This window comes from Sphaeramia orbicularis, chromosome 12 (assembly GCF_902148855.1).
Source record: "Sphaeramia orbicularis chromosome 12, fSphaOr1.1, whole genome shotgun sequence".
Classification (NCBI taxonomy): Eukaryota; Metazoa; Chordata; class Actinopteri; order Kurtiformes; family Apogonidae; genus Sphaeramia; species Sphaeramia orbicularis.
The window spans coordinates 59168121-59180831 of NC_043968.1; positions in this window are offsets into that span (position 1 = coordinate 59168121).

Consider the following 12711-nt stretch of genomic DNA (forward strand, 5'->3'; position numbering starts at 1 on the left):
GGAAATGACCAAAAACAGTCACTTGCCCAATAAAGAGTTAAAGGTGGGGTATGAGATCTTAGAAAATCGGTTTGAGCAAGCTACATTTTGAAAATACTCAATTCGAAAGTCCAAACCCCTTTCTTCAGACGTCCCCCTGAAGCCACGCCTCCAGAGTACTGGCACATGAAATGCTTGCTCTCGAGGGTTCACGAGCGCTGCACAGCAACAATTCGCCCGGCTCCGGCCCCAATCCACGTTACATTTCCTAGTGATTTATGCTAGTGACAAAACAGTTTGCTGGTGAACTTTCCATCCTAATATAACTAATATAGCCAAGCTCTGGCTCTGGCTTCGTTTCCTGAACAAGTGCTCCAAACCTCTGAGAACGCATGATTCTTGCACGAAGAGGGATATGAGCAAAGGGGGGAGGGGGGAGGGACAAATGGCAGTTGAGTTTGATAGACATATCATAGATTGGGTGCTCAAAATGATTGGATGGTGTTTTTTCAGTCCTGTCCGTTCCACAGGTGACTACATTTTTTTATTTTTGTGTTAGAGGATTTAATTAATTGATTGTAATCGGGGTGTGAAGGGGATTTTACGCAATATAGTAAAAAATGCTGCAGGAAATGCGCCCCACCTTTAAGTTTTACCATGTGAGCATTACAGTGTATAATAACAAATACTAAAAGGTTTAAACAATGTATTGATTAGCTTTTCAACATCAGACAGATGTAGATAATCTATCCCATGATGCACTGGTGTTTTCAGATAGGTACGGAGGTCAAACACCAGTTAAACTGACGACTGTAATTACCAATCACTGATCAGATACACTCACATGTGACTCTACAGTAATGTGAGTTGGAAAGTGTCTTTTATTTTCCACAGCAACAGGAGCCAGTATCAAGTCATCAGTGTTTGTATTTGGTCTTTAGATTTGCACTGAAATTAAAGAGCCGCAGAAGGAAAGTGTGGATTATCAGACTCTGATTTAGATTTATAAGTCTCTAAGAAGTTGAGATTTTAATGTTGTCAGAGGTTTTTCAATCAGACCGAAGTACTCACAACTGTGTGGATTAAAGTCTTTTTTCAGTGCGACACAAAGTGATTCTAAATTCAACTATTGTGTTTTTGCAATCATTTCGAGCAAACCCGCTGCTATTATTGCACTAAAGCTTATAAGTTCCATCCACGTGAAATAATTCAAGCAATGCGTGTGATTAATAACAGTCTGGGAATGAAAGTCCTGCGATGTGGGCATCTCATGCAGTATTACAAAGCAAACTGCAACCATGCCATTCAGACTGTCTGTTTCAAGTTAATGAGTTCTGCAGGAGCAAAATCAATAACCTGGAGGGAGGCTAATTAACTGGTAGTCATTCTGCTCCATTTTGGCAAGACATAAATGTTGCCATTATGAGTAGCCAAGTTAATAATAGATAAATCTGACAATTTTTATTAAAGAAATAAAAGCTTCCTTATCAGGTGCTGGGTTGGAAGTTACTGTGGGGGATAAATGTTTAGTCTTCAAATTATGTCCAAACAATACTGTAATATATGTATAGGCAATTTGATACATACTGCACTTGCACAATATACATATATACATGTTTTGTTATGTATATAATGTGCAACAGTGTTCTTTAAGGTCATTTTTCAATCATTAGGATCCAAGCTAGCCTCTTTTCTTGCATGGTCAACAATTTTCTTTTTGTGCAAAAGACTAACGCTAAAGATAAATGACTAAACATCCCACTGAATAAACTGATCCCACTGATACATTATCACCATCAGTAAATAAACTGCACTACAGATTTAACTACATCTTCCCTGCATCCATCAGCTGTTAAAACACAAATGTATGTTCAAAACCAGCAATAAGTCACAAAGACACAATATGGCAGCTAATTTTGCTGCTTGAAGGTGCATATGAGATGCAGTGAAAGGGTTAGCAGAAGGATTTGACGTCTGCTGAGTTGAGCTTTGACTCACAAGTGTGTTTGACAGCTCAGATGTTAGCAGCTTTTGTTAATTGAATAAAACATTTTCCTGTGTTTTTTTTTTTTTTTTCACACACAGCTCTACTGCAGTTGTGGTAAATATTTCAAAAGATTCTGTTGCGTAAATTTTCATTGAGGTTTACAATTTTACTGTTTCGATGAGTTACTATTATTATTATTATTATTATTATTATTATTATTATTATTATTATTATTATTATTATTATTATTATTAACATTAAAGCATCCATCACCTGTTACACACCTTGTTTAAATATGGTCACTTCTGGCTGCACATATCCATGATGGTGTTAGTGAAACTCAATTCAAGGTTTTAAATTAGGTGTAAAAACAATTTGGTGTAGCTATGATGGTTTATCAAGATTATAATATTTAACCTAAATGTCTGAACATCTGTGTCTCTGGTGTCTGCCCCAACACTCCCATAAACTGTAAAAACATGAGTGATAATTATGTGGGTTAATGAGGAGGACAGTCCATCTGTTTGGTGTTATTTCTTTTCTGTATAAAATTAATTTCTTTTCTTATTTGCCAAGAACTATTTCAGTCCATCAACTCACATTAGACTGTAGTGCAGTAGAATTTTAGGGCAAGTTAGACTTTGGTTCCTAGGTCTGGAGTTATCACTGCCTGCAGATGTTTTACATGGAGGTACTGGGGAGGGATGAATAACTTGCCGTTACAAGTGGATGATGGGCAGGTGCAATTTAGGGTGTCATAATGGAGGGCGTGGCTAAAACGAGGATAAGGACAACTCCCTAAAAGGGAAGTCTTAATATGTTGATCTCCCCTTGGTGGCCCACTGCAGTATGGGTCATAAATCCAGCCCCTACATGTTATTCCAAATCTAAACTAAATCTATAGTACTTTTTTTTTTTTTTTTTACAAAAGTTGGTATTTGTGTTTTCAAATAATAAATGAAATTGTATCCACTGTATAATTAAAACGGAATTAGCTAACTCATTTTTACACAGCAAAGATTTGTTGCAGACTAAACGTGCCTTCAGAAGAGAAAAAAACTTTTTTTTTTTTTTTTTTTGTAAGAAGCAGGTTGTATTAATTTTCATACAACAATAAACCATCTGGTTGGACTTAGCTGTAACAACAAAATTAATTACAGAACAAGAATTACCTTATAATTGTGTCATTAATGAAATATCTTAGAAATAAATATAAAAAATAATGTCTGAGAAATTCAGAAAAGCTGAAACATCAAACAACATAATGAAACAATATATATTTTGACAGTGCTTATAGTATTAAACTTTCAACCTTTTTCTTTTAATATTACAGCTTTTTGTATAATCAGTCTATGGCTTTTCTCAAAATATTACTGCAGTACTTTTTTCTCGCTTAATTCTGACCTTTTCCCTCAAAATATTACTTTATTCTCATAACAGCATCTTCTCAAAACATTCCATTTTTATTCTTGCAACATTATGACACTAGTTCTCAAAATGTCATATTTGCCATATACTTATTGTGTATACACCTTTTTTACTAACTTTTATACCTCTGCCAAGTGTTGTTTTTACAGTCAAATTGAAAATGCGCATAAAAACCAACTGGATAGAAATGCATTTAGTGAAGCCTCTGTTACTCTGTAAGACATTCCACTCTTCAGGACCAAATAGAACAAATTTATTTACTTTTAGTCAATTGTCAATTTACAGATCAGTGTAATGTTTAATATATGAGAACCACATTTTAAATACTAGTGATATATGATGTCAGTTGCAGAATGTCTGCTACAGTGATACAACTGACTTTTATAGCAGTTTGTGGGCGATTATATCAACATTTCTTCGGGCCAAGAAGGCGGAGACAAATCTCCTTGTGGCAGGCAATGACTGAGTACAGAAAGATGTCAGTGTGTTCTCCGTTGTTACCGACTCATTGACTGATCAGATTATGAGGATGAGGGGAAATCTGCCAAGGTAAGAGCCCTCGTACAATACGGAGAGAAAAGACTGAGATGCTGCTTTCAGGAAACCCAGGGATGCTGAGTGTTTAGTCCTGCAGGCAAACAGTGGTGATTGCAGAGTGTGTTGGGGCCCTGGGCAAAAATTCCCAAGAGAGGGGTCTAAAACCAGTGTTCCTCACCGTTATATTCTGACTCCAACCAAAAATGTAGGGAATGGAAAGTTATGTGCTTTTTGTTTCACAGTTCAGGGTAGAATTTTGAGACTATAAATATAACATAATATAATAATAAAGAGGCTGATAAATGACATAGTGTGAGTTCTTTATATTTTTGAATATATGAAAGTGAGGACAAATGTGAAGTCCAGATGTATTTCGGTTGGGGGTGTGAAATTATGGAATGGATTTGATGATGAATTTAAGTTGTTCACTTCTCTGACAGAGTTTTAAAAAATGCCTTAAGTATAAGGTCATTCAGGAATATAGAGTGGAGATGGTAGATGAGTTTTTGTTGTTATTGATTCTTTTGTTATAATGCAAATCCTCAATGGCGTACACATTTAATTGAATGTAAACGCTGTGTCAGGTGAGAAGGATAGGCAAAAAATAAGCTTCTGCTTCTGGCCTATTCCTTTTTTTGGTTTTTGTGTTTATTGTAGTTGTTGCAATCTGTGTGGTAATTACTGTACAACCCAAAACATAAACCATTCATTCATTCATTCATTCATTCAAAAGACAGAAATATTAGCAGAGTAGAAGGCAATAAGTTACCTAAAAATAATTTTTTGCTTTTACTCTTTTGCCTAAATCATCAGATATGCAGTTTTTGGTAGAGTTTTTTTTTGCGTGTTGAGCTGAAAAGCTGAAAAAAACAAAAACAAACTAGAAAAGCACTCAAAGAGCGCAGACCTCCACCAAGGCAGATCAGTGCCCCCCCCCCCATGTTTGTCTATCTGTCTGTCTGTGTCTGTCTGTCTGTCTGTCCATGTGCAAGATAACTCAAAAAGTTATGGACGGATTTGGATGAAAATTTCAGGAAATGTTGATACTGGCTCTCTTTTCTAGAAAACCACTCAGAGAGCGCAGAGCTCTACCAAGGGAGATCAGTGGGCCCCCATGCCCCCCCACCCACCCCCAATCACCACCAAAATTTAATCATTTGTTCCTTATGCCAGTATCAACATTTCCTGAATATTTCATCCAAATCTGTCCATAACTTTTTGAGTTATCTTGCACACGGACAGACAGACAGACAGACAGACAGACAGACAGACAAACCAACGCCAGCAAAAACATAACCTCCTTGGCCGAGGTAAAAATGACTAACACAATTATTTTAGGAAGGTCATGATATGTAGCACAATAAATCATAAAAAAAGCAATAAACCAATATGAAAGTTAGATACAATAGCAGCTAGAAAAGCACTCAGAGAGTGCAGACCTCCGCCAAGGCAGATCAGCCCCCCCCATCACCACCAAAATGTAATCATTTGTTCCTTGTGCCAGTATCAACATTTCCTGAAAATTTCATGAAAATCCGTCCATAACTTTTTGAGTTATCTTGCTAACAGACCAACAGACAGACAGACAGACAGACAGAAAACCCCCGATGAAAACACAAGCTGGTAATAACTTCCATTTTCAGATTTATTAGTTAAAGCCCACTTTCTGGAGCTTCTCATCTCTGTGTTTGATGTTTGATGACAATGACATGGGGCCCCTTCAGGGACGTGTCCTACTGAGATGCTATTGTTGCTGCACATGCTCCATTTGTGTGGTAGTTCTGTAGGTCATAAAGGCCCTATAATAACCCCGGGGCCCCTAAGTAGTTGCTTTCCTGTCTGCCTTCTCCTGTTCACAGTCTACGCCTCTGCTGGTGAAGCTGGGATCTGAAAGGCGGGTGAAGACTAAAACACACCAACAGATTTATTTGGCCTCTGCGTGGGGTGCTATGGCTTTCACCCTGTGGCACTTGCAAATCAATAATTGAACAGAGCGAAGATAATAGCTACTACACACCCCGTACTCTCTTAGAACATATTGAGGAAAACTCATTTGGAGGCTGAATAAATTAGGGGTGGTGGACCACAGTTGTTCCCTTGTCGTCTTTCTGAAGGATGGATGGAATGTGGCATTGGTTGCACACACATTAGAAAACCTACTGAGAGGTAGAAAATGCTTGACATGTCCTGTGACACATGCAGCAAATCATTTGTCTCCTCTCCCACTTCTGTCACAATAACTTGTGAGAGGATCCTTTATCCTGGTCCTGGATGTTGGTGGTGACATCCCTGTGGTGAGGACTCTTTTACCTCAGTCATTCCGTAATGAAATGGTGAAATATTCAGATCTGTGGTATTGTGAAACAGATGAAGTAGATGTCTCCACTGTGGGTGGATAAACACACAGAGCTCCTCCAGGTTGACAGGCAACACAGCTCCTGCTCTTAGAGTGAGTTTGAGAATAGTTTTACCCAACACTGAATTATTGAAAAGTTAAAAGACAAAATTCCCTCTGTACCAGTGTTGTATAAAGTACTGGAAAGTCACACTTGAGCAGAAGCACAGGTAGGCTACCAAAAAATGACTTTGGTAGAATTTCAAGTCACCAAGGTTATTATTGTTGATGAAAACTAACGAAATGATGAAAACTAGAATTGTAAAAATATTGTTAACTGAAATAAATAAAAACTATAATTAAAAGAAAAAATGATAACTAACTGAAACTGTATTGTGTGCTTACAAAACTAACTAAAATGTATAAAAATTATGGATAAAATTCCCTTAGTTTTTGTCTTTGTCAATGTCGGATTGATACGAAAGCAATTTATTTCTCTCGAGCAATTTTAGTTTTTGGCACCATATGATATTTAACGGTCCGTCACTTCTCATCACTTGTGGTTTAGAGTTGTCTTCTGGTCCCCACTCTACCTGGAAACATGGAGACTAAAGTTGGGAGAAAGCAGTAGAGTCCTGTCTGGGACTTACTTGAATATGATGGAGAAGAAGAGAAAAGATACGACAAAAATGAAATTAATTCTAAAACTAAACTAAAACTAAGCATTTAGAAAATAACCAAAACTAATAAAAACTAACAAACCTGCTCTAAAAACTAATTAAAACTTACTGAATTGGAGAAAAAAATTCAAAACTAAATAAAACTAAACTATAATGAACAATCCAAAACTATTAAAACCTTGCAAGTCACCCACTGAAATGCTACTCAAGTTAAAGTTTTTAAGTATCTGGTCCAAAAAACAGGACAGAGGGGCTAAAAATTCAAATAAGACATAGACTACTGTTATGAAGCAAGTTTGGAAGCACTTGGGGTCTATTTTAAAAATAAATACTTACTATTTTTCAGATAAAACACATTTTAATATTTTTTTATATACTTTTTTAATGCAAAAATCCGTGTGTAACAAGGTCAACAGGACACAAAATTTACATGTTACTATTTTTGAACATCTTTTTATTCTCTCACAGGTACATTTTGGGAGAGTGTTTCACAAAAATGACCGCTGTGGCAAAATCACTCACAATTTATTGTGTTTAAATGGGCAGATTCTGCATGTAACACTAGTGGACACGATGGGTTACCTGAAATGAGACTGCCGATTCATAAAAAACCCGAATGTCTGGATTAGAAAAACCACTAGGATCATCAAATTTAAGACAGTGTCTTTATTTATAGCGGTATGTAAGACCATTTACAGCCATGTTTTGCACATCAAATGCACTGACACGTAGGTAGGTTTTCCTGTCCCAGTTTTGGTCCTTATTTTTTTTTTTTTTTTGTGCATTTGTCTGAGGTGATCAATAGGTAACTCCTGGGTGGAAATACGTCTACATTTCTCATTTATTATTGGATCTAAAAAAGCTGGCAAAGTGCCAGGTACCAAAATGAACCCAGTTTCATAGAAGCACCTAGCTAGTATTTACTGTACTCAAGCATATCAAGTAATCTACAATCAAATGTACTCAAGTAATGAAAGTAAAAGTACAAGTAAATGTTAATAACAACCAAAGACAGTCAGAATTTTTAATATTACGCTGCTCAGGTCAATAGTTCACCCCCAGTTTGAGTGTGGACTGTCGTTTGCACTTGTGCATTATGTGATTAAGCCCAATGACTAATCATTTTCCTGACTTTGTTGCAGTCATCGGTAATCTCAGTGATGAAAACACAAATTTTCTTTCATTTATTTTTTCTAACAAGTAGCAATACTGTGCATGAAAAATGTATGGGAGTAGAAGTATGTAATTGAGTTAGGAAATGTAGTGAAGTAAAAGTGAAAGTAAGCAGAATAAAAAAATACTCAGCAAAGTACAAATTCTCCCAAAACATACTTGAGTACAGTAGTGAAGTATTACTTTGTTACTATACAACACTGCTCTGTACTTGGATCAGTTTACCAGCCGAGAATCACAATGAGTTACATTTTTTTTTTACCCATCAGCCAACTTCAGGCTGAAAAGGTATTGTAATCTTTTTGTCATCTGTCTGTTGGTCCGTCTGTCTGTCCATTCTGGCTGAGGGGTATAAGTGTGCAGCACATTATTTTATTAGTTAGTCTCACAGTATGTCTTCTACCCAAAACCACCACCAACACTTTTACACACAGTAGTCTCAGGTAATGTTTCATTCTAATGTTAACCTCCATGTAGGGCTGCATGGTTAACTGATTTTAAATCGAAATTGAATTTTTAAATTGGGACGATTTGTTAAAAATCATATCGTCTTTTTCTGATCCAGGTCTGGGTCACAGCAGCCTCATCAGAGTAGCCCAGACAGCCCTCCTCCCAGCCACATCCACCAGCTCCTGGGGAATCCCAAGGCATTCCCAGGCCAGTCCAGAGATATAATCCCTCCAGTGTATCCTAGGTGAGTCTCCTCCATGCATGGATCCCCCAGTTTAAATATAACTGCATGGGGATCACTTATCATATGTGGCCCACACACACACACATTCATGTGTGATACCTGTCGCTAACTTACATTAGTATAACTTCTGTGGGCCCATCACGGAATTTTCTGGGATTCCGTGATACCATCATAAATGTGAGGTAGGGAGCCGTCCCTTGCATTGCGGGCTGCTTCTGAAAATGACATGCCGCTTTCTGTTGTCTTTTGTAGTTTTACCCAAAAACTGAAATTGATATCGAAAATCAAGTTTTTAGAGGACGAAATCTGGATTTAATTTTTGGCTAAAATTGTGCAGCCCTGCCTCCATGGGTGGGAAGTGTAGCAAATGCAGAAATGTCAAGACTTGCAGTCCAATGAATGGTCACATGAGGCTGACTCCAAAAACAAGTCAATCCATGGGACATATTAACACCCTCATACAAATGATCGCTATAGCTAATTTCCCAGTTAATGAAAACTGTGCAGGAATTAATTTTAATTGTATTAATGTCTAATTTATGCATAACAACAAGGATGTGACTCCACTGAGGGACAGCTGAGTGCTGTCCATGACTGCTTTGTTGGATTAACAGCTCACCGCCTGCTGACTCTGACTTTTAAAGCTTTTTATAAGTTGCTGAAGTTACCCTTAACTCCATTCCTAAGATAAAGTGATCTAGTGTTGCAACGTGTTGGTCTTGTAGAGGAGCAGAAGAAAGGTCCTGAAGACCTCAGGAGTGAGCATGAGGATTTTTGTACAATAAAACAACCTACATTATGAACATGTTCATCAGTATCCCAGATATTGGAAAGTTTCTGAAATATTCCATCTTTGTATTGGTACATGTAAACATCATATCCCATTTCAGTGACCTAGATAACACCCTATGATGGTTTTGGCAAACTAGTCTTTAGCTGAAGTACTATGATAGTTTCCTGGAAACTGCTACACAAATACACAGTATCTTATCATGGTCACAGTTATGAATTACTGCACAGGCCCTAAATGACGTAACAGAAATACAAACATGGCATCAAGAGTATCTCACTTCTAACAGAGACATGGAGTTTGTCTGTTAGTAAGGAAAAAATTAAATGTACTTGGCTGTACTGGCTGGTTTCAAGTCTGCCATAATACATCCAACTGGACACTGGTTTAACAACACAAACAGTACAACAGGTTCAGTCATGGTGGAACACACTACACAAACATTACCATGTGGATTAATATTAGGCTCCATCATGACAACCCTCTGCCGTCGGTCATGGATGCAGATCTTCATCCTCCCTGCCCTATGAGGTGTCAGTGACAGAAAAATAGAACATGTTTATTTGTTGACCTCATCTGCCATTGTCGGAAGTAGATGGAGATAAGGCAAATCCACAACATGATGTTGGCATTCAATAAAGAGTCAGGTAAAAAAAAAAAAAAAAATCAAAGTGGCTTTGTCTCCGATGTCAAATACATTTAATTTCATAAAATGAACATAAAATACTGTTAACATCACATGTATGTGCAAAAAGTGACAGTATTGAGTAACAGGGATGCTAATATTTATCATGTAGGCAGGTATATCAGTATCCAGGTGTCTCTGTATTCCATGTATGAGACATCCTGAATATAATCAAAACCAGGACAAGCCTCATAACTGGGATACTACATCATAAAAGGTAACATTGGTTTTTACATTAAAAAACATAAGGGAACCCAACTCAGTTTTGATCAACCTGTGATTAACACTAATTTTAAGTAAGTTACTACTATATGGGGTCATACCAGCTGAGTTACTCAATGTAGTTGAGTTTATTTGACTTAGAAATGGTCCTTTGTACTTTTTTACTCCAGTATGTGTTATGAGTACACAAGGCTTGGACCCAAATGCATGAGACAGAGACAAAACAGGCTTAGTTTGAGTATTTATTAACTCAAAATATAAAAGTAACAAAAATATCTTCACAATCGTGGAATCACAAAATTAACACAAAAATCTTCTCAGTCAAGGTATCAAAGTCTAACAAAAAGGTCTTCACATACGTGGTATCAGAAAATTAAGAAAAAGATCTTCTCAAATGAGGTATCAAAAAAATCTAACTAAAAGGTCTTCACAAAATGTGGAATCAAAAAGTAACACTAAAATCTTCTCAGTTGAGGTATCAAAAAATATAACAAAAAGATCTTCACAAATGTGGAAACAATAAACTTACAAAGTACAGAAAAGCAGCACAGGAGAAGGTCAAAGGCGATCTTGACTCAGCAAAGCATGGAAGACGCACTGACAGCAGACACGAGGAGAGGAGGGTATATAAAGGGTGGAGAGATAATGAGCCCCAGGTGCAGACAATCAGGGAATCAGGGAGGATGCAGACAAGACAGACACAGTGCACACAGACGAACAAAACCCCTCACCAAAATAAAACAGGAAATGAACGAAACCAACAAACATAAATTGTTAACACCGCTGAGGGCGGTGCGTAGTATGCGACACAGTATGTCCAAAGATTAATTACCTTTGCAAACGCAGAATTCAGTAAAGTTAGTAAAATGTAGTGTATTTATTAGTGAAACTATTCAACATTTTAGACCTGTATAGCCAAAACTAATAGCACAATAATTAGTTAGACGATTTACTATGCAAATCACTTGCAACTATTTTAATAATAATTACAATCATATTTTGAGTAGTAAAGCAGCAAAATAGTGATGCAGAGAGAGTTAGAATTTTGTTCTGTTATTTGGATAGACATTTTCCACATAGGCTGGTTTTATTTTAGTAGCATTTTATGTGCAGGACTTTTACTATAACTAGTATAAATGGGACATATTGACAGCATTAGCAGAGTATTATTGCTTTTATCATTACAGTAAAGCATGTCAGTATTCTACGTCCTGTACCATTGCACATGCACAGATCAGTCCTCTTCTACTCGACACCCTACATTACAAATTGAGGAAAACATGGTAGTCTCTTCAGCAGCAGGACTCATTACTGCAAGTAACTGTTTGACCTTTATACAAACTGTTGACATAATGTTGCATGATTCCAGAAGTAAAAATAAAGCTTTAACCCCACACTTTGAAAATCTGTAACACTAAGAATGTTTAAAGGTGCAGGAGACTTTTGTCACCAATTTTTCATCAGATCTGTAAAACCCCAGTCATATCCTCAGTATCACGAATCTGTAAGTCTTTCCGTGATTACCCACCTGAATCTCTTCCTTCACAGTGAACAATTTGGAAGTGCCATCCACCATAAACAAACCATGTGTTTAGAAACAGACCCGGGCAGTAACTTGGGCATCTTCGGAATTTTGTTGCGAAGTGCATTGTGGGAAGTGGAGTTCCAGCTGTTTCCGCGTCGTGTTTGTTGCAGCTGCTGCTGCCAGGTGGAGCTCTGCTTCCCTCCAGCCGTTTCCGCGTCACATTTGTTTCATTCATATAATATCATATGGTTGCACTGCCACTACCAGGCGGTGGCATGAACCTCCGCTTTCCACAATGCACGCTGTGACAAAATTCTGAAGATGCCCGAGTTACCTCCCAGCTCTGTTTGTAAACACATGGTTTGTTTATGGTGGATGGCACTGCAAAATTGTTCACCATGAAGGAAGAGATTCAGGTGAGTAATCACAGAAAGACTTATGGATTCGTGATACTGAGGATATGACTGAGGTTTGACAGATTTGATGAAAAATTGGTGACGAAAGTCTCCTGCACCTTTAAGCGTGAACTGAAAAGTTACATGCAGGTAGATAAATCTGCAATTGATAAAGAATTCTAACTAGTCATAGAAATGTTAGCTTACCTTCTTGGTAGTTCTCATTTCAACTGGATTGTTTTAGCTAATTTTGAAAACACTTCGTCTGTCATCCATCCAAG